Source organism: Dama dama, chromosome 10, assembly GCF_033118175.1.
Source record: "Dama dama isolate Ldn47 chromosome 10, ASM3311817v1, whole genome shotgun sequence".
Lineage (NCBI taxonomy): Eukaryota > Metazoa > Chordata > Mammalia > Artiodactyla > Cervidae > Dama > Dama dama.
In genome coordinates this window covers 8,972,556-8,997,614 of record NC_083690.1, presented here as the reverse complement: position 1 = coordinate 8,997,614, position 25,059 = coordinate 8,972,556, and the positions used below count along the sequence as shown (strand labels likewise).

At 44.8% G+C, this 25,059-nt stretch overlaps 1 non-coding gene across 1 annotated transcript; it reads right to left on the bottom strand.

Moving 5' to 3' along the window:
* Positions 1-7,546: 7,546 nt before the first annotated feature.
* On the bottom strand, positions 7,547-7,618 carry TRNAR-UCG (transfer RNA arginine (anticodon UCG)). The gene has a single exon. It is a non-coding gene; the product is annotated as a tRNA-Arg (tRNA).
* Between the last annotated feature and the right edge of the window lie 17,441 nt (positions 7,619-25,059).

Sequence of the window (25,059 nt, the reverse complement as noted above, 5' to 3'; positions counted from 1 at the left end):
GGGGTCAACCAGAGACTGGAGGCCTGCAGGGAGGTGGTTTGAGCCAGGCTGGTGGACACCGGGAGGTCCCCGAGTTAGTGCTGGGCCCTTTGTTGCCATCAGCCCACTTAGTTATCCTAAGAGCCGTGGAAGTGTCAACTGGGAAAAAATGCACAACCTAAAAGTTGAGAATTATGTTTTATTTGCAGACAAACTGAGGACTTAAGTCCAAAGGCAGCCTCTCAGATTTCTCTGAGGGACTGTTCCGGACAGACAAAGGAGGAGCCAGGATATATCATGAGTTTTTGCAACAAAAAGCCAGGTAGCCGGGGCATCAAAACATGACTATTAATGTAAGAAAACCAGATATCTCAAGTAAATGAATTAAGCACTTTTCTATGTGTTGGAAGATGCAAGAGTCTGGGAGCATTGAAATCATTCCTTTGATATGCACCTCAGCTATTTAGGCTCAGGATCCTTGAATCCCCTTGGGGTGCACAGTTGGGGGGCGGCTACAGTGACTGAGAGCTTGATGGTCACAACATCCTTTGTTTACTGATATGGCAGGGGACAGTTTTCATCCACAGAAGGAAGGAATTCTTTCTGGTAGATGAAGACATTGAAATGCATGGAAGCTAAAATATTTGCTGTTGCTCGGAGTAGGTTAAGCCAGTATTACAAAGAGGTCCCCCCACCCCAATTCAGAAGCTTAAACAACAAAATGTTGAAAATTCTCTCTGCTGATTGACTCCAAGGGGAATGTTCCAGGCAGGTAGGTGGCTTGGGTCACACGATCATTCGTGGTCTCAAATTCTTTGTACTTAATAGTGGCTGTGCCATCTCCTGGGGCCATATTGTCATTCCCGGTAATGAATCATAAATATCGAAAGGTCACACTCTCAAGAGGTAATGCAGGGTTGAGAGCTGTAAACACACACACGCATGCATGCACACACAAGCATACACATACCCACTTTTATTCTTTTGGTGAGAACTTCCACCCCTTTTCTGAGGGGCTATAGAATGTAGTGTATGAATCCCAGGGGCTTCCCAGGTGGCACTAGCGGTAAAGAACTCACCTGCCAATGCAGGAGTCCTAACAGGTGCTGGTTTGATCCCCGGGTGGGGAAGATCCCTTGGAGAAGGTCATGGCAACCCACTCCAGTATTCTTGACTGGAGAATCCCATGGACAGAGGAGCCTGGCGGGGTATATAGTCCACCCGGTTGCAAAGAGTCAGACATGACTGAAGCGATTGAGCATGCGCGCAGCTTGAGTCCCAGGCGGGGCAGTCGTGTCTCTGCTACGAGTCTGTTGCCGGGACAGAAGGTGTTGATGGGTGTTGGTGGACACCCAGGGCCCTCACACTTTTACATTACTCTTTGCCCAGTCTTTGAATGACCGGTCCTTTCCTATCCTTCGGTCCCAGGTCAGATGTCACCTCACAGAGCTGGCCCCTTTCTCTAGGCACGACCTTTATCTAGAGTTATGTGTCTTCCATCTCAGCCAGGTAGGATTCATCCGTCGGAACCAAGGGACATTCCGAGATGGTGTCCTGGTTGGATTTCCTCCCCAGGCTGCTGGAGGCCACAGAAAGGAGAGGAAGCATGCAGCCGACCCTCCTGCTAATCTTACTGAAGAAGAGGATGTTGAGCAAGAGGCTGCTGGCGGGAGCAGCGCTGCAGCCATCGATTGGGTAATTGGAAGCCCTCGGGTGTGAGTCCTCATTAAGGCCGAGGGGTATAGATCATTTTCTAATGACACCTCTTTGATCCCAGCAGCTCAGCGGGGCAACCTGCCTCCGCGGTTGGGCTGCACGTCAGGAGAGCCGGCGGGGTCTGCAGTCAGGCTGCCTGCCATATGCTGTTTCTTATAATTAGCAGGTGCTGGGGGTGTGGGCTGGGTGCCCAGAGGGCAAGGTGGCTGCATGTGCCAGGGAAGTGCTTGTGAGCCAGACCGGGAACTTGGGAAGAGGGTGGGGATGGGGCAGTGGAGAGCCCCTGGGGCCCTGCGATGTGGTGGTCAGGAGGGAGACCTCTGTGTCCAGATGGTTTTATTCCTGGATTTAGGACTTACTGCTGCAAATAGATGAATTTTCATTTCTGAAACTGTAGTCATTCCAGGAGGTCATTGAGATATTTTTGGGACAGTTCTTTTGATGGCTATTATCATACCATGGGAAGGCCTTCCATTATGGCTCAGCGGGTAAAGACTCCACCTGCAATGCAGGAGACACAGGAGACGCAGGTTCAGTCCCTGGATCAGGAAGATCCCCTGGACGAGGAAATGGCAACCCAGCTTACTATTCCTGCCTGAAAAATTCCACGGACAGAGGAGTCTGGCAGGCTACATCCATGGGGTCGCAAAGTGCCAGACACAACTAAGCAATTAAGCACACACACATTAGACAGTGGGAAGAACCATAAAAATATTAGCCCTCCTTTGAGTCATCAGTCTTTAATCTGGTCCAGTGGTTAAGACTCTGTGCTTCCAATGCTGGGGACGCAGGTTAAGTCCCTGGTTGGGGAACTAACATTCCCCCATGTGGTGTGGCACAGCTAAAAAAGAAAAAAAAAGAGGGTAAGTCTTTTGTACAGTGAAAACTAGCACAACATTGTAAAGCAACTATACTCCAATAAAAATTAATAAAAACAGTATTTGTTATATTTTATTTTTCCCAACTTTTGGTTTGCAGATTTTTGTTTTGGTGCAAAATTTTCAAACAGTGAAATAAATGCATGAATCTTAAAATGTATATTAGGCGAACCTTGATAAAGGTGTACCCCAAATTCTTATCTTAATATGGAATATTGTCACCACCTCAGAGAGCTCCTTCAAGCACCTTCCCAGTAGTTTCCACTTTGCCCGCTGGAGGCAAATACTGTTCTGATTTTTCTATCATCATTAGTTCTTTCTGTACTAAGACTTCATAGAATTTGGGTCACGCACTGTATACTGTTTTGTCTATGATTACTTCCCTCGAAGTAATGCTTCTAAGAGCCATCCATGTTGCTTCATGTATCAGCAGGTTTTCCCTTCTTCTTGCTGAGTAGTATTCTATTATGTAGATATACCACAGTTCGCAGATGCCTTTTTCTATTGAGAGACATCTGGGATATTTTCAGTTATCAGCTATTACGAATAAAGCTGTTATGAAACATTTTTCTTTGGAACAAGACCTTGTGTGAATGGATGTTTTCCTGATCCTGGGTAGATATTTGGGGATGGAATTGTTGGATCGTGGGGTCAGTATATGTTTAGTTTTCTAAGAAACTGCTAGGCTGCCCCCCACCACTCCTTGCCACAGGAGTTGTATAAACAGTGTATCTGCAAAGTCACATTTAAGAGTTCCCATTGCCCCACGATATCATTAAGATGTGGTGGCGTCAGTTTTTGTTTGTTGGTTTCAAATTTAGTCATTCTGGTGGGAATGAATGGTGGTCCTGGTGGTACTTCATTTAGTTTTAATGTGTTTTCCCTGATGACTTTTGACGTTCAGCACTTTCCCTATGCTTACTGACCATTTTAATATATGGAGTTTTCAAAAAAAAAAATCATTGGCCTGCTGAAAAAAAAAGGGTTATTTGCTTTTTATTCCAGATAAAAGCATGGATTTCATTCAGTGAGTGCTGTGTGCTCAGGTATGTCCGACTCTGTAACTCTGTAGCCTGCCAGGCTTCTCTGTCCGTGGAATTTTCCAGGCAAGAATACTGCAGTGGGTAACCATTTCTTCCTCCAGGGGATCTTCCTGACCCAGGGATCAAACCTGGGTCTCCTGCATTGCAGGTGTATTCTTTACCACTAGCGTCACGTGGGAAGCCATGATTCCATGAGATCAGAAGGCAATTTCTGCTCCTCCACTTAACTGTATGGCCATAGTTAAGTCACTTTAACTCCCTGGTGTACAATTTTCTCATCTTTAAAAAGGGGATAAATACTTGAACACAGTTAATAAGGTTGTTTAGAGGATAAAGGGCTTCCCAGGTGGTGCTAGTGGTAAAGAACCCGCCTGTCACTACAGGAGACTTAAGAGACGCAACTTCAGTCTCTGAGTCAGGAATATTCCCTGGGGGAGGGCATGGCAACCCACTCCAGTATTCTTGTCTGGAGAATCCCATGGACAGAGGAGCCTGGCGGGCTGCAGTCCACAGGTCGCAAAGAGTCGGACACGAATGAAGTGACTGAGCACGCATGCACGAGGATTAAGGGGATGTTGTGTTGAAAGGACAAGTCACAGCGCCTGGAACACTTCAGGAGATCCACACACGGGAGCATCGCTACTGCTCTTGTTTGTAGTCGAGGTGGCAAAGCCAGAGCTTGGAACTTTGCAGGGGTCTACTCTGTGTTTGCAAACTGAAACTACCTCCACTACTCTTAAATGCCTTTGTGCTGATACAGCAGTGGCGAAAAGAAAAGATGCTGGAGGTGGTCCTTGAGAGGACAAGGCCATGGGTTGATCCACAAACTGGACCTGGTGCATTGGAGGGTCCTCACCCACTCCCCCATCCGTGAAATATATAATCCACACATCGTTCCCGCAGTGGGAGCTGTTCCAAGGGTGCAGCCGTGAGAGAGGGAGGTGCTGAAACCACCCAGATGGGGCAGTGACTGAACCCCTTAAAGGTGTCTCTATAAACTGCTAAGATTCTGTGGTCAGGTGCAGAGCTCTGCTGACTCTGCAGGCACCCGAGATAAGCCTCGGATACAAGTTCCCTTGTTTATTATCATCGACCAATTTGGCTTAAAGCTCAACATTCAAAAAACTAAGATCATGGCCTCTGGTCCCATCACTTCAAGGCAAATAGAAGGGGAAAAAGTGGAAACAGTGATAGATTTTATTTTCTTGGATTCCAAAGTCACTGCAGCCATGGAATTAAAAGATGCTTGCTCCCAGGAAGGAAAGTAATGACAAACCTAGACAGCGTATTAAAAAGCAGAGACATCACTTTGCTAACAAAGGTGCGTCTGGTCCAAACTATGGTTTTTCCATAGCTTTTTCCAGTAGTTTCCGTAGTTTTTCCAGTAGTCATGTATGGATGTAAGAGCTGGACCATAGGAAGGCTGAGCGCCAAAGAATCGATGCTTTAGAATTGTGGTGCTGGAGAAGACTTTTGAGAGTCCCTTGGACTGCAAGGAGATCCGACCAGTCCATCCTAAAGGAAATCAATCCTGAATACTCATTGGAAGGACTGATGCTGAAGCTGAAGCTCCCATACTTTGGCCACCTGATGTGAAGAACCAACTCATTGGAAAAGACCCTGATGCTGGGAAAGATTGAAGGCAGGAAGAGAAGGAGGCAACAGAGGATGAGATAGTTGGTTGGCATCACTGGCTCAATAGACATGAATCTGAGAAAACTCCAAGAGACAGTTAAGGATAGAGAGGCCTGGTGAGCTGCAGTCCATGGGGTCACAAGAGTCAGACACAACTTGGCAGCTGAACAACAACCCCCGATCTGGAGTGGTCTGCCTCTCTCTTTGGTCTTTCCTCACCTTCTCTGTACAGGGGCCAGCTTGTGTTGCAAATGAACAGACTTGAGAGGTTTCAAGTACTTCTACAGATTTGATTCCACTTCATTCTCACCACCTGTTCTTTTAGGTGACCCATGGAATTTTCTCATTCCATTTATACTACTTAAAATATTGATCTGTGTCATTTATTGGCACCAACTCTGTGCCAAGTGTTAGGGGCTCAGTCGTGTCCGACCCTATGGGCTGTAGTCCACCAGGCTCCTCTGTCCATGGAATTCTCCAGGCAAGAATACTGGAATGGGTTGCCATTCCTTTCTCCAGGGAACTGGCTTAAATAAATTAAAAATATTAATCTGTGTCATTTATGGGCACCAACTCTGTGCCAAAGACCATGTCAAATATTTGCCATACATTTCTAACCCTATAGCAATGCTCCAAAGAGGATTGTGCTGGTCCATTTTGCTAATTAGGAAGCTGAGACTCCAAGAGGTGAGATGTACATTAGGTGTGACTAGATGGGGTAGGGGCTATATCAGGGTCCACATATCTTCAGAGTCTACGTTTTCCCCACTTGTCCCTTGCTGCTTGCACCTTGGTGGGAGGTGGGGGGTGGCCCCCATTAATCTGCCCACGTTAAATTTGATTCAAATTGCTTCCTAATGAAAACTGTCCAGCCAGGATCTCAGCAAGATTCGTTACGGAGTAACTGACAGCCAGAGATTGCCAATGCAAAGTAATTAATATGGAGTAATGATGAGTGATAAGAGATGAAGATCTAAAGTGAACTATTAAATGACAATATCATTTTCTTGTCTTCTTCCTTTATGCACAGTGACAGGAAGAGAGTTGACATGGTAATTTTATAAAGCTCTCTGACACTTCCTGTTAACTCCCCTCCATTAGCGTAGTGTGATAATTGGCAAGAACAGGCACTTGGAAATAGGAAACACACGCTCGGTAGATGGAGAGGTGCCTCACAAAGGCATGTGGTACCTTTGCGTCTCTCAGGGCTCAGAATCCCAAAGCAGATCTGAATGGTGCACTCAGAATGATGAGTATTTCCTTGGGTACATCTGTGAGTAGAGAATGTGCTAGAACAGCACAGACAGAGGGAACAGTGGACTTTCTTCCTCCGATCCTTTGCTCACGTTCTGGCTCCATTTGGTACACATTTCCACCTCTCTTCCGTTCACCTCAGTGTTACCCATCCTTCAGAGCCCTCTGACTCTCCTGTAGCCAGACTTCTCCATCACATTCTTGTGTACCTTGACTTTGAATATACTCTTGGGGACAGGAGTAGACTTTAGAGTTTGTCTAAGACTGTGGGTAATGTGTGAGCAGGAGTCTCCAATTCCTGGAGAATGTCTATAACCCAAATTCCTTTACTTTTTAAAAAATTTATTTTTAATTGGAGATACAATTGCTTTACAATGTTGTGTTGGTTTCTGCCATACCACAACATGAATCAGTCACGTGTACACACACACACACACACATCCCCTCCTTCTTGGACCTCCTTCCGACCTCCCACCCCATCCCACCCCTCTAGGTCATCACAGAGCACCCTGAGCTGAGCAGGCTGAGCTCCCTGTGTTATGCGGCAACTTCCCACCAGCTCTCTATCTTACATATGCTAATGTACATATCTCAATGCTACTCTCTCAATGCGTCCCACCCTCCCTTTCCCCATGCTGTGTCCACAAGTCCATTCTCTACGTCTGTGTTTCTATTCCTGCCGTGCAAATAGGTTCATCAGTACCTTTTTCTAAATTCCATATATATGCACTAATATACAATATTTGTTTTTCTGACTTATTTCAGAAAGAGAAGGCTCTAGGTTCATCCACCTCAGTTCAACTGACTCAAATTCTTTCCTTCCAAACTCCTTACTTTTATTTATTTTTTAAAAAATTTATTTTATTGAAGTATAGTTGATTTACAATGTTGTGTTAATTTCAGCCGTACAGCAAAGTGATTCTGTTATACACACATATATATTTTTTTCATATTTTTTTTCCATTTGGACTGATCACAGGATTTTTTTTTTTTAAATAAAAAAATTTTTTTTGCTACACTGTGTGACTTGCAGGATCTCAGTTCCCTGACCAGGGATTGAACCTGGGCCCTGGCAGCGAAAGCATGGAATCCTAACCACTGGACTACCAGGGAATTCCCTGCATGCATGCTAAGTCACTTCAGCCGTGTCTGACTCTTTGTGACCCTATGACTGTAGCCCACCAGGCTCCTCTGTCCATGGGATTCTCCAGGCAAGAAGACTGGAGAGAATCGCCATGCCCTTCTCCAGGGCATCTTTCTGACCCAGGGATTGAGCCTGAGTCTCCTGCGATTCTTTCCTGCTAAGCCACCAGGGAAGCCCGAGGAATTCCCTACAAGATATTGAATGCAGTTCCCTGTGCTCCACATAGGACTCTGTTATTTATCCACCCTATGTGTACTAGTTTGGATCTGCTAATCCCTAACTCCTAATCCACTCCCCAATTCCTCACTTTTATAGAGGGGAATCTGAGCCCAGAGAGGCTCCAGGGATCCCAATGAATGGAGCTAAAGTTTGCTGAGTCAATGGAGTTGTTTCTTGATTCAAAATCTTTGCCTGGGATCCCCATATTGCCAATAGAAACAACAGAGTTATATGGGATGAATTGAATAGTGTTCTCTCTCCCTGCCCCCTGCCCCATTGATATCTTGAAGTCGTAACACCCTCAGTAACTCAGGTGTGAGTACATGTGGAGTGGTGTCTTCACAGATGGATGGGCCCTCATCCGATCTGACTCATGTCCTTAGAAGGAAATGTAACTGAGCGGGACCTGATGGGGCCCTTCCTGGGGACAGGCCTTCCCCCACATCCTCTGCTTTAGTTCCTCTCTGAACTACTTAGATGATAGTACTTGAGGCACATTTACTGAGTTGTTTTGCAGGTGTGAACTCCCCACTCCCATCTCCACAACAAATGGAAGATGTTAGCTACTTGTTGACCCCGCACATACAGCCCCAGGCCCCCAGGAACCTAAGGACTGAGAATCTGAACCCCTGTGTCATCACCATCAGCCAGTTAGGGAATCCTGCACAAGCCGATCACAGTTCCTGTGACCACCGCCCCCACCCCACCCCAACCTTGTTTTTAAAATGCTATGCTGAAACTCTTCAGGCAGTTCAGGGTTATTTGGGTTTGAGCCATCCATCTCGTTGCCTGACCCTGCAGTTAACCTTTCTCTGCTCCAAATGTCGACGTTTCAGTTTATTTGGCCTCACCGTGTGTCTGGCACATGAACTTGTATTAACAGGAATAAGGAAATAAGAGGAAATTTGGACACAGACACAAACGGGAAGACACAGGGAGAAGATGGTTCCCTACAGGCCAGGGAAGAGGTCTGGAACAAACCCTTCCTTTAAGACCAGCCCTGCAGGCACCTTGATCTTGGATTTCCAGCTTTTGGAGAAAATAGGTATTTGTGGCTTAAGCCACATAGTCTGTGGTACTGTATTATAGCACCCTAGCAAACTAATACGACAGTAATATTATTTCAGTAAATACAAATACTTCTGCTACTCTTAATAGCATTCTCTTAACTTTTTTTATTGGACTGGAGTTGATTTACTATATTGTGTTAATTTCAGGTGTATAGCCAAGTGAATCAGTTTATATATATATATGCATATACATATATATACTCTTTTTTTTTTTTCTTTTTAAGATCCTTTTCCCATATTGGCCATTACGGAGTAGTGGGTACAGTTCCTTGTGCTATACAGCCAGCTGTTATTGGTGATCTATTTTTTTTAACTTTTTTTTTGCTACTTTATTTTTTAACTGAAGGATAATTGCTTTATAGAATTTTGTTATTTTCTGTCAAACATCAACAAGAATCAGCCATAGGTACACCCATGTCCCCTCTCTCCCGAACCTCCCTCCCGTCTCCCTGCCCGTCCCACGCTTCTGGATTGTCTCACAGCCCCTGTTTGAGTTCCGAGCCATACAGAGAATTCCTGTTGGCTCTCTACTTGACATACGGTAGTGTGAGTTTCCATGTTACTCTCTCCATACATTCCACCCTCTCCCTCCTCCCCTCCCCTCCTCCCTCCCCGCCCCCCGCCCTGCTGTGCCCATAGGCCTGTTCTCTATGTCTGTTTCTCCATTGCTGCCCTGCAAATAAATTCATCAGTACCATCTTTCTAGTTTTTTTAAACTTTTTATTTTATATTGGAGTACAGCCAATTAACAATGCTGTGACAGTTTCAGGTGGGCAGCAAAGGGACCCAGCCATACATAAAAATGTATCCATTCCCCCAACTCCTTTCCCATCTGCCACATAACACTGAGCAGGGTTCCTTGTGCCATACAGTAGGGCCTTGTTGGTTATCCATTTTATTCTGTATATAGATAGCATCACCGACTCAAGGACATGAATTTGAGCAAACTCCAGGAGATAGTGGAAGACAGAGGAGCTTAGAGTCCATGGGGTCTCAAAGTCAGACATGACAGCCACTGAACAACAATGCAGTAGTGTGCATCTGTCATCCCAACCTCCCAGTTTATCCCTCCCCCACTGTATCCCCTCGTAACCACAAGTTTATTTTGTATATTTGTGACTCTACTTCGGCTTTGTAAATAAGGTCATTTATACCCCCTCCTTTTTTAAGATTCCGCATATAAGCCATATCATATGATATTTATCTTTCTCTAACTTCCTTCACTCAGTATGACAATCTCTAATTCCATCCATGTTGCTGCAAATGGCATTGTTTTGTTCTTTTTTCATGACTGAGCAATAGTTAATAGCATTATCTTTTGGGGACTGGCTATATTATACATGTGGGCCGCTGTGTTATACACATTAGCCCATTTATTCATAGTTTCTTCTCTTGATGGCAGCCCAGGTTTCTCTGGTCCTAAAAGTAGAATATTACTGTGGACCAGCCACAGCAGATGAATGACAGGAGGCGAATTAGATGAGTCATGGGGCGAGGCTGAGCCCCGACATCTGTTTGGGGGAGAAGGAGAGGATAGGACAGAAGGACTATTTTTAATCAGGTGGCTTGACACTTGAAGAGATTGGATCCTAGCTCAGAGCACTGTGATTGTATTTCTGCCAAGACCTGGAACAGATGGGTGAGTGAAGCAGTCTTTCTGTGTTTTTCCAGACTCCCAAACATTTCCAGGAAACCCTAGAGGCTACTATATGTGTGACTGACTAGTTCCTTCCTTCCCTCATTCATTCACTGAAATAAACGTTTAGAACAGCATTGCAGTGTCGTTGAAAGAGCATACTTTTGGATTAAAATCTTGGCTCTGCTGTAGGCTAGCCATGTGACCTTGGTTAAACCACTTAACCTCTCTGAACCTCAGTTGGGGTGAATTGAGGTGGCCTGTTCCCATCATTGTCAGGGATCTTAGGTAGGGCTAAGAAGACAGAAACCCATAGGACTTGCCAATTTTGAATTCCTCAGTCCTTGGTGACAATAGATATATTGTCAAAGTAGTAAATGTCTGCAAAATTTTATATAAATTGAACTCCCTTCCATGTTGCAATATCTCTTCTTCTCCCTTCCCTCCTTCCTCCCTTCCCTTCCTTTCCTCCCTCCCTCTCTCATCCCTCCCTCCCTCACTTGACTTCTCTCCTTTTCTGCAACTAGCCTTAACAATCTGCTTCCTATAATGGGTTGAATTATGTCTTTTCCAAAAGCTGCCTTGAAGTCTAACCCCTGGTACCTATGAATGTGACCACCTTTGGAAATGGGATCTTTGTGGATGTAATTAAGATATGTTAGGTCTCTGGTGGCTCAGTGGTAGAGAATCCGCCTGCAATGCAGGAGATGCAGGTTTGATCCCTGCTTTGGGAAGATTCCCTGGAGGAGTGCATGGCAACCCACTTCAATATTCTTGCCTGAAAAATCCCATGGACAGAGGACCTGACAGGCTATAGTTCACGGAGTCACAAAGAGTTGGACATGACTGAAACGACTGAGCACAGAAGTCAGATTGGAGTAGGGTGGACCCTTAATTCGATGTGACTAGCATCCTTATGGCCTGGAGAAGGGAATGGCAACCCACTCTAATATTCTTGCCTTGAGAACCTTATGGACTGAGGAACCTGGCGGGCTACAGTCCATGGAGTCACAAAGAGTTGGAAACGACTGAAGGGGTTTAGCACAGTGTCCTTATGGGCTTCCCCTGTGGCTCAGTGGTAAATCTGCCTGCAATGCAGGAGATGGGGGTTCGATCCCTGGGTCAGGAAGATCCCCTGGAGAGGGAAATGGCAACCGACTCCAGTATTCTTGCCTGGGAAGTCCCTTGGATGGAGGAGCCTGGAGGGCTAGAGTCCATGGGATTGCAAAAGAGTTGGACATGATTTAGAGACTAAACAACAACAAGCGCCCTGATAAGGAGAGAAGCAGAGACACAGAGACAGACATACACAGAAATGAGGATGCCATGTTACAATGGAGGCAGAGATAGGAGTTTTATGGCTTCAAGCCAAGGAATGCCAAGGATTGCTGGCAACCACTCAGAGCTAGAACGATAGCATGACCCTGCTGACACCTTGACATCAGACTTCTGGCCTCCAGAACTGTGAAAGGATACATTCCTATCCTTTGAAGTCACAGAGTTTGTATTACTTTGTTATGGCTGTTGTTTAGTTGCCCAGTCATGTCTGACTCTTTTGTGACCTCATGCTCCAGGCTTCTTCTGTCCATAGGATTTCCCAGGCAGGAATACTGGAGTGGGTTGCCATTTCCTTCTCCAGGGAATCTTCCTGACCCAGGGAGCAAACCCGTGTCTCCTGCATTGGCAGGCGAGTTCTTTACAACTGAGAAACCAGTAACCTCAGGAAATGAACACACTCTCCTCAGGCAGAATTTTACCCACACAATGCTGATGTTGGGGTCTTGGCTTGCCTGCCATCTTGGTTCTGGGGTTGGTCTCTTACTTACCTGCTCTATCACCACCTCAAAGCTTTCCTACCATTAAGACTGTCTTCACAAGGCCTAGAGGAGAACTTTCCAGTGGGCCACTATGATGGTGCCTTGCTCCAGGGCTGGAGGATATTAACAAACCAGGGAAAAGATGCTCTGAGGGACACTTTCTAATGAGATGCTTCAAAGAAAGAGCTACCATAAGGAAAAGACAGCTCAATGCTTCCTTATGTGTGTGTGGCATTGCTTGACCCTGGGGTGGAGGAAATTTACTCCTAAGCCTTCCTTCTCTAAAGTTCACAAAAATCATCTTTTGGCGCCTCTCCTGGTTGTGGCTTCCTGTCCAAAGCCAGCCAGGCCTCAGGCAGGCCTGATTCCAAATCGTTAGTGGGACAAGGCAAGGTTGTACCTTGTCTCGAGTCTTATTTATTAGCACATTACGACCACTAATCACAATTAAAAATAACGATGCCATCAAGATTATTCAAATCAGGGACAACCAATTTCAACTACCATTACTTGCAGATGGAATTACGGGTCCTGCTCTCTCTTCGGCACTTTTAAAGGACTCCTCTCTTTCCATTATTCCTCCATCCCCCATCAGACCCTTGAATTATACTGGGAATTAACTTAATATGTAAAGTCACTTCTAAATGAACCCAGTTCTGCTCCTCTGCCTTTGCCGGTTCCCACAGCTCCCTTGGTAGCCTTCAAATGTCAAGGCAGGGCATTCTGGCCCAACACCTGGCATTGTTCATGTAAACAATATTTTTTTTCCCCAGGTAGATGTTTCTTGGGGTGAGTCAGTGTTTTGATCATCTGGGTCATTTACATGGGGGAAATGGCATTTTTCACTTGGTCCTTGTAATAGGTAGGATGCTCATTCCTAAAGCAGTCAGGGTTTTCCCATATTATCAGAGACAGAACAGTCCTCCCCTCCTCCTTCTCCTTTCTCTCCGGGTCACTGGGGGGTGGTGGTGGGGGACCTCAAGGGAAACTTCTCTACAGACATGAAGATTTAGCTGAGATATGAATCATGGGAAGAAAGCAGCTTGTAAGGAATTTGAAAATTGCATGTAAGACAGAAGGAGGAACAAGGGAAAAATGCACAAGGTGGGAACGCCCTTGAAGTGTTTGAGGGGCAGAGAGAAGGCTGGTGAGGCTGGGGCATCGTGAGAATGTTGGGACAGGGGTGGGGGTAGAAGCCCCAGTCAGAGGGGCAGGCAAGGCAGAGGGAGCAGGACTTTGTAGGCCCGAAACGAACTCTTTTTTCTTTTTTAATTTAAGCCATAGTAAGTTTGATCCCTGAGTTGGGAAGATCCCTGGAGGAGGAAATGACAACCCACTGCAATATTCTTGCCTGGGAAATCCCATGGACAGAGGAGCCTGGTGGTCTATAGTCCACAGGGTCACGAGCTCTATAGTCCGCATGGCTGTGAGCTCTATAGTCCACGGGGGTCTCGAGAGTCAACAAACTGAGCACGTGATGGATGACGATGGCTGATAGTTGCGTTACCATGTTGTGTTAATTTCTGCTGTCTGATGGAATGAGTCAGCTGTGTGTATACACATATCCCCTCCCTCTTGGACCACCTTCCCCTCTCTAGGTCGTCACAGAGCACCGAGCTGGGCTTCCTGTGCTACACAGCAGCTTCCCACTAGCCATCTATTTCACATGGTAGGGTACATATGTCAATCTAGATCTCTCTGTTCATCCCACCCTCTCCTTCCCCCACTGGGTCTACTTCTCCATTCTCTACGTCTGCGTCTCTATTCTTGCCCTGCAAATAGGTTAATCTGTACCATTTTTCTAGATTCCACATATATGCATTAATATACATTCTTTCTCTTTCTGACTTGTTTCACTCTGTATGACAGCCTCCACGTCCATCTATGTCTCTACAAATGACCCAATATCATTCCTTTTTATGAGTAATATTCCGTTGTATATGTGTACCACATCTTCTCTATCCATTCTGTTGTATATGTGTACCACATCTTCTCTATCCATCCCTCTGTTGATGGACATTCAGGTTGCTTCCATGTCTTGGTTATTATATAATAAATAGTGCTGCTATGGACATTGATATTGGTTCCTGGAATACGGAGTGCTGGATGGTTCCTGGTCTAAAAATGGACACGCAGGGGTCACCCTTCCTGCTGATGAGCACAGTGGAGGACAAGTGTCCCCTGGGGACAGGGAGGAGTATTCTGAGACGGTCACTTTGGCTTCTTCCCCTTACTCCCATCAGTCATTTATCAGGTCCATTAGTGGACAGCAGCAGTGGGTCCTGCTCCCATCCTTCTCTCCATACTCAGCACCACTGCCCTAGCTCTGGTCCCTCAGATAGGGCTGTCACACTGGCTTCCTTCTGTCCCCATCTCCTTCAGCCTACAGCTAAAAGCTATTCCTCATGCTGCCTGGAGCAGCAGAAGCTCAGACAGTAGGTGCCTCCCTCCAGCAGAATGGAATCCACTCTGTCGACTCAAGACAAAAGTCACAACCTCAAAGTTGAGAGTTGTGGTTTATTTGGTGTGAAGTTTTAGGACTTCAAGCATGGGAGACAGCATCTTAAGTGACCCTGAGAGATCTGCTCTGAGGAGGTAGGTCACATGGAGGAGTCACATTATTTAGAAACGTGCAACAAAGGGCAGGTCGTCTGAACATAAACAGATTATTGTGAATTAGAGAAAACAAGATTTTCCAAGTTAAGGAATTTAGCACTTTTCTCTGTGTGGAAAGATGCAGGAGTCTGGGCTCACTGAAACCATTCCTTTCATAGGCATCTCAGCTATCTGGGGCCAGCATCCTGTGTTTTCCCTCAGTGCTCACTGCAGGGAGTGGCTGCAGCCTGATGGCTGCTGGATAGCAGATATTGTTCTCCTTCCTGGTTGCCCTGGAGGGCTGGAAGCTTCTGAGGATTTGTGGCGTCCTTGTTTATTGATATGGCGGGAAATGCTCCATTTCTGAACTCTGAGTTGGTATTTCAGGGCCACTGATATTGGAACATATCTGTCTTCATTAAATCCTACCTCCCTCTGTACACACACACTCTCCCCTCCCTTAGAAAGCATCGTGTTTAACAGGAGCCCAACAAACATAAAGGAAATCAGTCGTGAATATTCATTGGAAGGACTGATGCTGAAGCTGAAACTCCAACACTTTGACCACCTGATGCAAAAATTGACTCGTTGGAAAAGACCCTGATGCCAGGAAAGATTGAAGGCGGGAGGACAAGGGGATGACAGAGGATGAGATGGTTGGATGGCTAAATGGACATGAGTTTGAGCAAGCTCCGGGAGTTGGTAACGGGAGCTGGTAATGGGAAGCCTGGCGTGCTGCAGTCCATGGGGTCGCAAAGAGTCAGACAGGACTGAGTGACTGAACTGAACTGAATAAACTTATGTTGAATGAATGAATGATGTCATCAGCAGGAGTAATGGGTGCAACTATGTGACAGTCCTGAGAATCTGTCCTTGTGGTTATTTCTAAGACAGAATCTAAGCAAGAAGAGGCCACCTCTGTCTGACTTTGCCCTAATTCTTTCATTCTTCCATTTTTTTTTTTTTGTATCAAATAGATTTTGAACACCTTCTCTATAGCAAGTGCTGGACTGGACTGCAGAAACCCAGCAAACAAGACAGAGTTGGTGCCTGGCTTCAAACAACTTCAAACTTGGGGGCTTATTTTGGAGGTTCTTTTAAAAAATATTTTTATTTTATTTTAATTGATTGTTTGTCTGTGCGGGTCTTAGTTGTAGCATGTGGGATCTTTAGTTGCCCCATGAAAACTCTTAGTTGTGGTGTGTGGGATCTAGTTCCCTGACCAATTAAACCCCAGCCCTCTGCTTTGGGACAGAGGAGTCTTAACCACTGGACCACCAGGGAAGTCCCTGGGGGTTGGTTTTTATTCACTATTGTATCACCAGGGGCTATCACAGTTTTGGACATTCAATAAATACGCTAAATAAAATTAAAAAGGAAACAGTTTTGGGACATACACACACCCGAGTGGGCTTATACAGAAAAGGCAAATGGTCTTGCACCTAGAGAAGGAGTTAGGGTTTTTTCGGAGGAGAATGAGGCAGGTCCAGGGACACAGGGGCGGAGGCAGCAGGGCCACTGCGTTTGAGCGGCAGGATCTGCCTCCATTCAAGTCTCATTTCTAGCATGACATCATCTTTAAAAATATATATATAGTTTTTTAGTAAACTTATGTGGTAAAAGTCACATAAAGTAAAACATACTATTTTAACCATATTTAACTACAGTTCAGTGGTATGAAGTATATTCACAGTGTTGGGAAACTCTCACCATCATCCATCCCTCGAATTTGTCACCTTCCTAAACTGAAACTCTGTCCCCATTAAACACTAACTCCCCATTCCCCCTACCCCCACACCCAGGCTCCCGGCATCTACCAATATACTTTCTCACTCTATGAAGTTGACTCTTCTAGGTCCCTTGTATAAGTGAAATCAGTATTTCCAGCATCACGTCATCTTTGACAGTCGTTTAAATTTCTGTACGCTTCCTTTTTTGCACCAGGAAAGTGGGGATGATAACAGAATTAGCCTCATTGGCTTTGCGTGATAACTCAATGAGTTAATCCAAAGATTCTGGCATCAAGGGAACCATTTGTTAAATGTTGTTGTTGTTGTTTAGTCACTAAGTTGTGTCCAATTCTTTTGTGACCCCCCCATGGACTTTAGCCCCCCAGGCTCCTCTGTCCATGGGATTTCCCAAGCAAGAATACTAGAGTGAGTTGCCATTTTCTTCTCCAGGGGATCCTCCTGATCCAGGAATCGAACCCACGTCTCCCACTCGGCAGGCAGATTATTTACAATTGAGCCACCAGGGAAGCGTCTTGTTAATTGTTAGCTTATTATAATTAAGAGTAGAGGCTTAAAATGATATGCTGAGCTTGGGAATGGCAGACAGTGGAGTGTGTTTATACAGGGTGACATTAGGGGGTGCTTTTGAATTATTGTGCCGGAGAAGACTCTTGAGGGCTCCTTGGACTGCAAGGAGATCAAACCAGTCAATCCTAAAGGAAATTAACTCTAAATTGGAAGGACTGATGCTGAAGCTCCAATACTTTGGCCACCTGATACGAAAACTGACTCGTTGGAAAAGACCCTGATGCTGGGAAAGATTGAAGCAAAAGGAGAAAAGGGTGGCAGAGGAAGAGATGGTTAAATAGCATCACTGACTCAATGGATATGAATTTGAGCAAACTCTGGGAGACAGTGAAGGACAGGGAATTCTGGTGTGCTGCAATCCAGGGGTTGCAAAGAGTCGGACACAACTTAGCAACTGAACAACAGCAATGACAATTAGGGGGTGAGGTTGAACAGTCAGCAGGGGTCAGGCTATCATGTTTCCCATGCCAGGGGACTTGGTTGGCCTTAGTGGGGAACCAGTGAGGATGACAAATGGTGGAGTGATGTGGTTGTGTATGTCCACATGAGAAGTGGGGGCTGTCTTACCCTACGCAGTGGTAATAGGGATTCTTTGAGGAGAAGGAAAGGGATTAGGGAAGGAAGGAGGGAAAAAAACTTAGAAAAGACAAAGGAAACTAGTGGATGGGGAAGAGGAAGAGGAGAGGAAAGGCAAGAAAATTGGTGGAAGCATCAGTTTGGTCCCAGGATTCAGGGTTTGCATCTAGATTATCTGGCATCTCAGGGTGGGTACCAGGGTTGGAGAAGGGGCAAGGGGTGTTGTCATGGTGATTTACAGGTCTTCAGCTCATCTCCTGGTTGAGTGGGAGGGGTGAACTCTCAGCGTTCCCTAGACCTCGCTGTCAGGATCTGCGGGTGAACTCCTGTCCTGGGACACACCTGAGGCTACAGGCTGCCTGTGTTAATTATGAGGGGCCAAAGCTCAGAGCAACTTGTCCTGGGATGTGCTTTGTAGCCTGTGGACATCTAGCTGATCTTGCAGGCGTGTGTCCCTGCAGATGTCAAAGTCAGGCTGATCATCACAGCCCCATCACCTTTTCCTTCTGGTAATAAATCTGAGGACATTTTTCTAGCTTTATTTTTTTTTAAAGTAGCTTTATGAGCCTGTTAATAAAAGGAAAACTTGCTCCTCGCCTGATTGTCACTCAGTCTCGGTTTGTCTCTTGCTCCTCCCACTCGCCCCCCATCTGGGAAACTCATTGGAAACAATGCTGGCTTCTCTCTCCCCGCACATAAAAAGGTTTATAGATCTCCAGTTCCCTACAACTCAGCCCAAGGTAGCTCTCGCTTGACAGTCTTCAGAAATCAACGCTGCTCCCCCTTCAACCAAGCTGCCGGTCCTTGCAAGGTCAGGCTTCGCTCCAGGAAGGAGCCAAGTGTTTGAATCACACTGGCGGGGGGTGAGGGGTGGGGGGAGGGGGACGGCAGGGGAAGGGAGGAGCTGCCTGTCCCCCCTGCCTCCCAGCTGGGATGTTTCTCCTTCAGATAACACCTCTGTCTTCGAGAGGCTTTGAAACTGTTCACAGCACTGACAAGAAGTTTACAGTTGTCAAACAGGCTGTGTTCCCCGCTGAGCTGCAAGCCAGGGACATGGATGTGAGAAAAGGGTCTGGGATACTGGTTCTCCCCATCCACTCTCCATTGTATTTTCGTGAAAGATTATGGGGAGGATGACTTTTTTGTATCCATGCTGCCTGCCTGGTGACGAGTCCAGTGGCCATGACAGGTAGCCTTTGGATAGGTCCATACTTCATACAGTACAAAGGTCTGTATAGTCAAAGCTATGGTTTTTTCAGTGGTCATGTGTGGATGTGAGAGGTGGACCATAAAGCAGGCTGAGAGCCAAAGAATTGACGCTTTCAAACTGTGGTGCTGGAGAAGACTCTTGAGAGTCCCTTGGACTGCAAGGAGATCAAGCTAGTCCATCCTAAAGGAAATCAGTCCTGAATATTCATTGGAAGGACTGATGCTGAAGCTGAAACCCCAATACTTTGGCCACCTGATGCGAAGAACTGACTCTTTCCCCTGATGCTGGGAAAGATTGAAGGCAGGAGGCGAAGGGGAGGACAGAGGATGAGGTGGTTCGATGGCATCACCAACTCAATGAACATGAATTTGAGTCAACTTTGGGAGATGGTGAAGGACAGGGAAGGCTGGTGTGCTGCAGTCCGTGGGGTCACAAAGAGCTGGACTTAGCGACTGAGCAACCACGACTGTGCAGTAAGAACTGGCCTAAAACTGGGGTTTGCAGCTTGCGCATTGTTTGAATTTGGGATGTAGCGTTCTTTGTTGCGGAGGCCTTTCCCGTGCATTGTAGGATGCCTAGTGCATCTCTGGCCTCCACCCACTAGATGGCAGTAAGACACCCGCCTCCAGTCGTGACAACCCAGGGTATCCTCAGACGTTGCCAAAGGGACCAGCCGAGGACCACTGGTTTAACTCACACATTCTTTACTTCCTTAAGATTTTGTTTTGAATCTTTATTGAATTTCTTACAACATTGCGTCTGTTTTATGGGGGTTTTTTTGACTTTGAATCGTGTGGGGTCTTAGCTACCTGACCAGGGATCAAACCTGCACCCCCTGCAGTGGAAGGCAATGTCTTAACCCTTGGACAGCCAAGGAAGTCACTAAATTACACGTTCTTGACGGGAGTGATCTGGTGCCCCGTGGGGCCCACAATAGTCTTGTGTGGTGAAAAATCTTATTCTTCTTAGTCATAAAGTGCAGATATGTATATGATAAATGCACAAATATACAGTGTATCTGTGGTATTAAAATTTCATGGAGGGTGTTGGTTAGGGAATAAACAAAGTCTAACTAAAGACTCTTTAGGGGAGTGATAATGAAAGAAAAAGATCGAGAGACACTGGTCTAAAGGAGACACAAATTGAGGCTAGTGTAGGTATATTTTCCCACTTCTCTAGGGAGCTGAATTCTCCCTGTTGAATGTATGTGATGTGCCAGGCTCTGTGTGGGGAACTTGACATCACGTGTGCGTGCTAAGTTGCTTCAGTTTGTCTGACTCTTTGTGACCCTATGAACTCTAACCTGCCAGGTTCCTCTGCCCATGGGATTCTCCAGGCAAGAATACTGGAGTGGGTTGCCATGCCCTTCTCCAGGGTATCTTCCCAACCCAGGAATCGAACCCAGGGCTTCTGCATTGCAGGTGGATTCTTTACCACTGAGTCACTGGGAAAGCCCAAACTTGACATCAGTCTGACTATTAACTCTCTGAGGAAGAGTTATCATCATTGTCATCCTAGGAGAGGCTAAGAAAAGTTCCCAGCTAGCAAGTGGTGGAGGTAAGATTTGGATTTGAAGATGAGATAACTGCAGAGGTCATAGTCCTTAACTCTGAGCAAATGCTCCAATAAATACTAAAGCATTTATCTTCTGGGGTTTTCCCTTTTTTAGTATACCAACTGAATTGGCTATAATTTACAAAAGAAGAGCAAGCAAAGTTATGATAGGTTGGTTTAAATCTGTCTCCTTTCTTCCATTCCCCTGGTATTTATTGAGCACCTACTATATTTTATGCTGTCTGCTAGGTGAAGAAGACAAATAGGTCCCATCCTATATGATGCTTATAATACCGATCTCTTCTGTCCAATATGGTAGCCACTAGCCACACATGACTCTAGGACTTCCCTGTTCCTCAAATGGTAAAGAATCTTCGGGGAATGCAGGAGACCAGGGTTCGATCCCTGGGTTGGGAAGATTCTTTGGAGAAGAGAATGGCAATCCACTCCAGTATTCTTGCTTGGAGAATTACATGGACAAAGAAGCCTGGCGGGCTACAGTTTGTGGGCTGGAGAATGCAGGAGACCAGGGTTCGATCCCTGGGTTGGGAAGATCCCCTGGAGAAGGAAATGGCAACCTACTCCAGTATTCTTGCCTGGAGAATCCCATGGACAGATGAGCTTGGCAGGCTATAGTCCATGAGGTCGCAAAGAGTTGGACACAACTGAGTGACTAACACACACACAACCAAGTGCAACTGAAGAATGGAACTTTAAATTTTGCTAAATTTAAAATCTGGTGCACAATTCAGTTATCAAAAAAACTTTCATATGTGCATGCAATATCTTGTGAAGCTTTCATTTCAATGGTAAAGTTTATTAGCTCTAAATAAAGATAGATCATTTGCCGTGAAAATTTAGTGTCTACATTGAGAGATTCTGAAAGTGCAAAATACACACTGCATTTCAAATATTTGGTACACTATTTCATGATTAATTTTGAAAATGCTGACTACATGTTGAAATGATAATATTTTGGATATAGTGAGTTAAATCAAATACATTGATTTGAATTTTGCCTGTTTCTTTCCTACTTTTAAAATGTGGCTATGAGCAAGTTTGAAATTGTACCTTTGACCTATGTTCTATTTCTATGTTGTGACACCAGTCTAGGAAGTTATGGGTTCATTTCCCTTTTACCACAGGCTTCTTGCATTGACTTGGGCAAGCTATTTCTTCTCTAGGTTCTCACTGCCACATCTGTGAAATACAGGCAATGATAAGACAGTAGAGAAACAGTCCATAAATTGAATGAGATAACGCATGCGAACTTCTTGGCATGCTGATTGGCACATAGTAGGAACTCAGTAAATGCTTGTTAAATGACTAAATTAAGTCACTAGTCTAATTGCATGTGGCTGAATAATATTTTATTTCCTCTCAAATGAATAAATAGTTCGTGTTTATAAAACTATTTGAATAAAATATTAAAGTTTTCATATGTGAAAAAGGTTAAAAATTTCTTGGAGTCCCACTACATACTTTTATACAGACAGCAGACATCGTGCTGTGAGCCCAGAATCTGGGGTCAAATTCCAGCTTGACCCCTCACTCAGCTTACCCTGCTGCTGCTGCTAAGTCGCTTCAGTCGTGTCCGACTCTGTGCGACCCCATGGACTGCAGCCCACCCGGCTCCTCTGTCCATGGGATTTTCCAGGCAAGAGTACTGGAGTGGGTTGCCATTGCCTTCTCCGCAGCTTACCCTAGTGATGACTTAATTTTCTGTTTCTCAGTTTTCCCATCTGTTCAGTTCAGTTCAGTCACTCAGTCATGTCCGACTCTTTGCGACCCCATGAACTGCAGCACGCCAGGCCTCCCTGTCCATCACCAACTCCCAGAGTCCACCCAAACTCATGTCCATCGAGTCAGTGATGCCATCCAACCATCTCATCCTCTGTTGTCCCCTTCTCCTCCTGCCCTCAATCTTTCCCAGCATGGGATAATACTAGAACATATATCAGGTAGTTGTCAGGGAATTAGCTGACTTAATATTTTTTTTTAATATCTCTTTAACAAGTGCTGCTGGGAAAACTGGTCAACCACCTGTAAAGAAATGAAACTAGAACACTTTTAAATACCATACCCAAAAATAAACTCAAAATGTATTAAAGATCTAAATGTAAGACCAAAAACTATAAAACTCCTAGAGGAAAACATAGGCAGAACACTCTGACATAAATCACAGCAAGATCCTCTATGACCCATCTCCCAGAGTAATGGAAATAAAAGCAAAAATAAACAAATGGGACCTAATCAAACTTAAAAGCCTTTGCACAAAGAAGGAAACTATAAGCAAAGTGAAAAGGCAGCTTTCAGAATGGGAGAAAGTAATAGCAAATTAAACAACTGACAAAGAATTATCTCCAAAATATATAAGCAGCTCATGCAGCTCAATACCAGAAAAATAAATGGCCCAATCAAAAAATGGGCCAAAGAACTAAACAGAAATTTTGCCAAAGAAGGCATACAGATGGCTAACAAATACATAAAAAGATGCTCAACTTCACTCATTATCAGAGGAATGCAAGTCAAAACCACAATGAGGTACCATCTCATGCCAGTCAGAATGACTGCTATCAAAAAGTCTACAAACAATAAATGCTGGAGAGGGTGCGGAGAAAAAGGAACCCTCTTATACTGTTGGTGGGAATGCAAACTAGTACACCCACTATGTTCTCTATGGAGAACACTGTGGAGATTTCTTAAAAAACTGGAAATAGAACTGCCATACAACCCAGCAATCCCACTGCTGGGCATACACACCGAGGAAACCAGATCTGAAAGAGACACGTGTACCCCAATGTTCATCGCAGCACTGTTTATAATAGCCAGGACATGGAAGCAACCTAGATGTCCATCAACAGATGAATGGATAAGAAAGCTGTGGTACATATACACAATGGAATATTACTCAGCTATTAAGAAGAATTTAAATTCTTCTTAATATTCTCAAATGCATTCTCAAATTCTTCTCAAATGCATTAAAAAATGCATTTGAATCAGTTCTAATGAAGTGGATGAAACTGGAGCCTATTATACAGAGCGAAGTAAGTCAGAAAGAAAAACACCAATACAGTATATTAATGCATATATATGGGATTTAGAAAGATGGTAACAATGACCCTATATGCAAGACAGCAAAAGACACAGGTGTAAAGAAAAGAATTTTGGACTCTGTGGGAGAAGGCGAGGGTGGGATAATTTGAGAGAATAGAATTGAAACATATGTATTATCATATGTGAAATAGATCTCCAGTCCGGTTCGATGTATGAAACACGGCACTTAAAGCCGGTGCACTGGGACAACCCAGAGGGATGGGAAGGGAGGTAGGAGGGGGGAGGGGGGTTTGGGACAGGAGGACACATGAACACCCATGGCTGATTCATGTCAGTGTACGGCAAAGACCACCACAGTATTGTAAAGTAATTAGCCTCCAATTAAAATTAATAAATCAATGTAAAAAATAAAGATTATTTTTAATGTGGACTATTTTCAAAATCTTTATTGAGTTTGTTACAATATCGTTTCTATTTTCTGTTTTGTGTTTTTTGGCTTCGAAGCCTGTTGGATCTTGCTCCTTGATCAGGGATCAAACCAACACCCCCTGTGTTGGAAAGCCAAGTCTTAACCACTGAACTGCCAGAGCAGTGTCAAGATGAGTTAATATTCATGAAACACTTAAAATCATGTCTGGTATCTAATAAGTGTTATGTAAATATGTATTAAATCTTAAAAAAATACGTTTGTGGTCTCCCTGCCCACCCCTACACCCACCCCAATGTTAGCCAATATTAGGATCAGTTGTGGATCCTTCATGCTTTTTTTGCTGGCCCATAAATCATGTATGGTTGTTGGCAATTGCTTATTTTATTAAAAATATGTTCATATTACATACATCTCTCTGGAACATGACTTTTTTCCCTTACAATATTTAGATTCTGGAATCTTCACCAAGTTAATTGGTGTCAACAAAATGACTACATAATAATTCCATGACAGAGATGTAAATGCTTTTATACAACCATTGCCCTATCCATGGTCATTTTCTTTGTTTGCTGGAAATTTCTGAGCATTAAAACTCTATGATGGAAAAGCAGGGAAGAGGCCAACCTGATTAATTACGCTTCCAAACTTGAGTAAGCTTTGGGGGCTGAGCAATGGATTTGATGCATATGGCAAGAGGTTCATTTTGAGTTAAGTAACGATATGAAATCACCCAACAGTTAGATAATTGACCCAATTTAATTTTCCTATAGAAGGACAACCGCTGGTTTGTCTCTTGATCTATCACAATGTCACCACACATATTACAAGCCGGTTGGCTAAGTATGAAGCTATTATTACTAATTAAAAGCCCTTTCCTGCAGTGTCCCCACCCCCTGCCTCGCTAGCCCACCTGCCCACTGTACCCAGG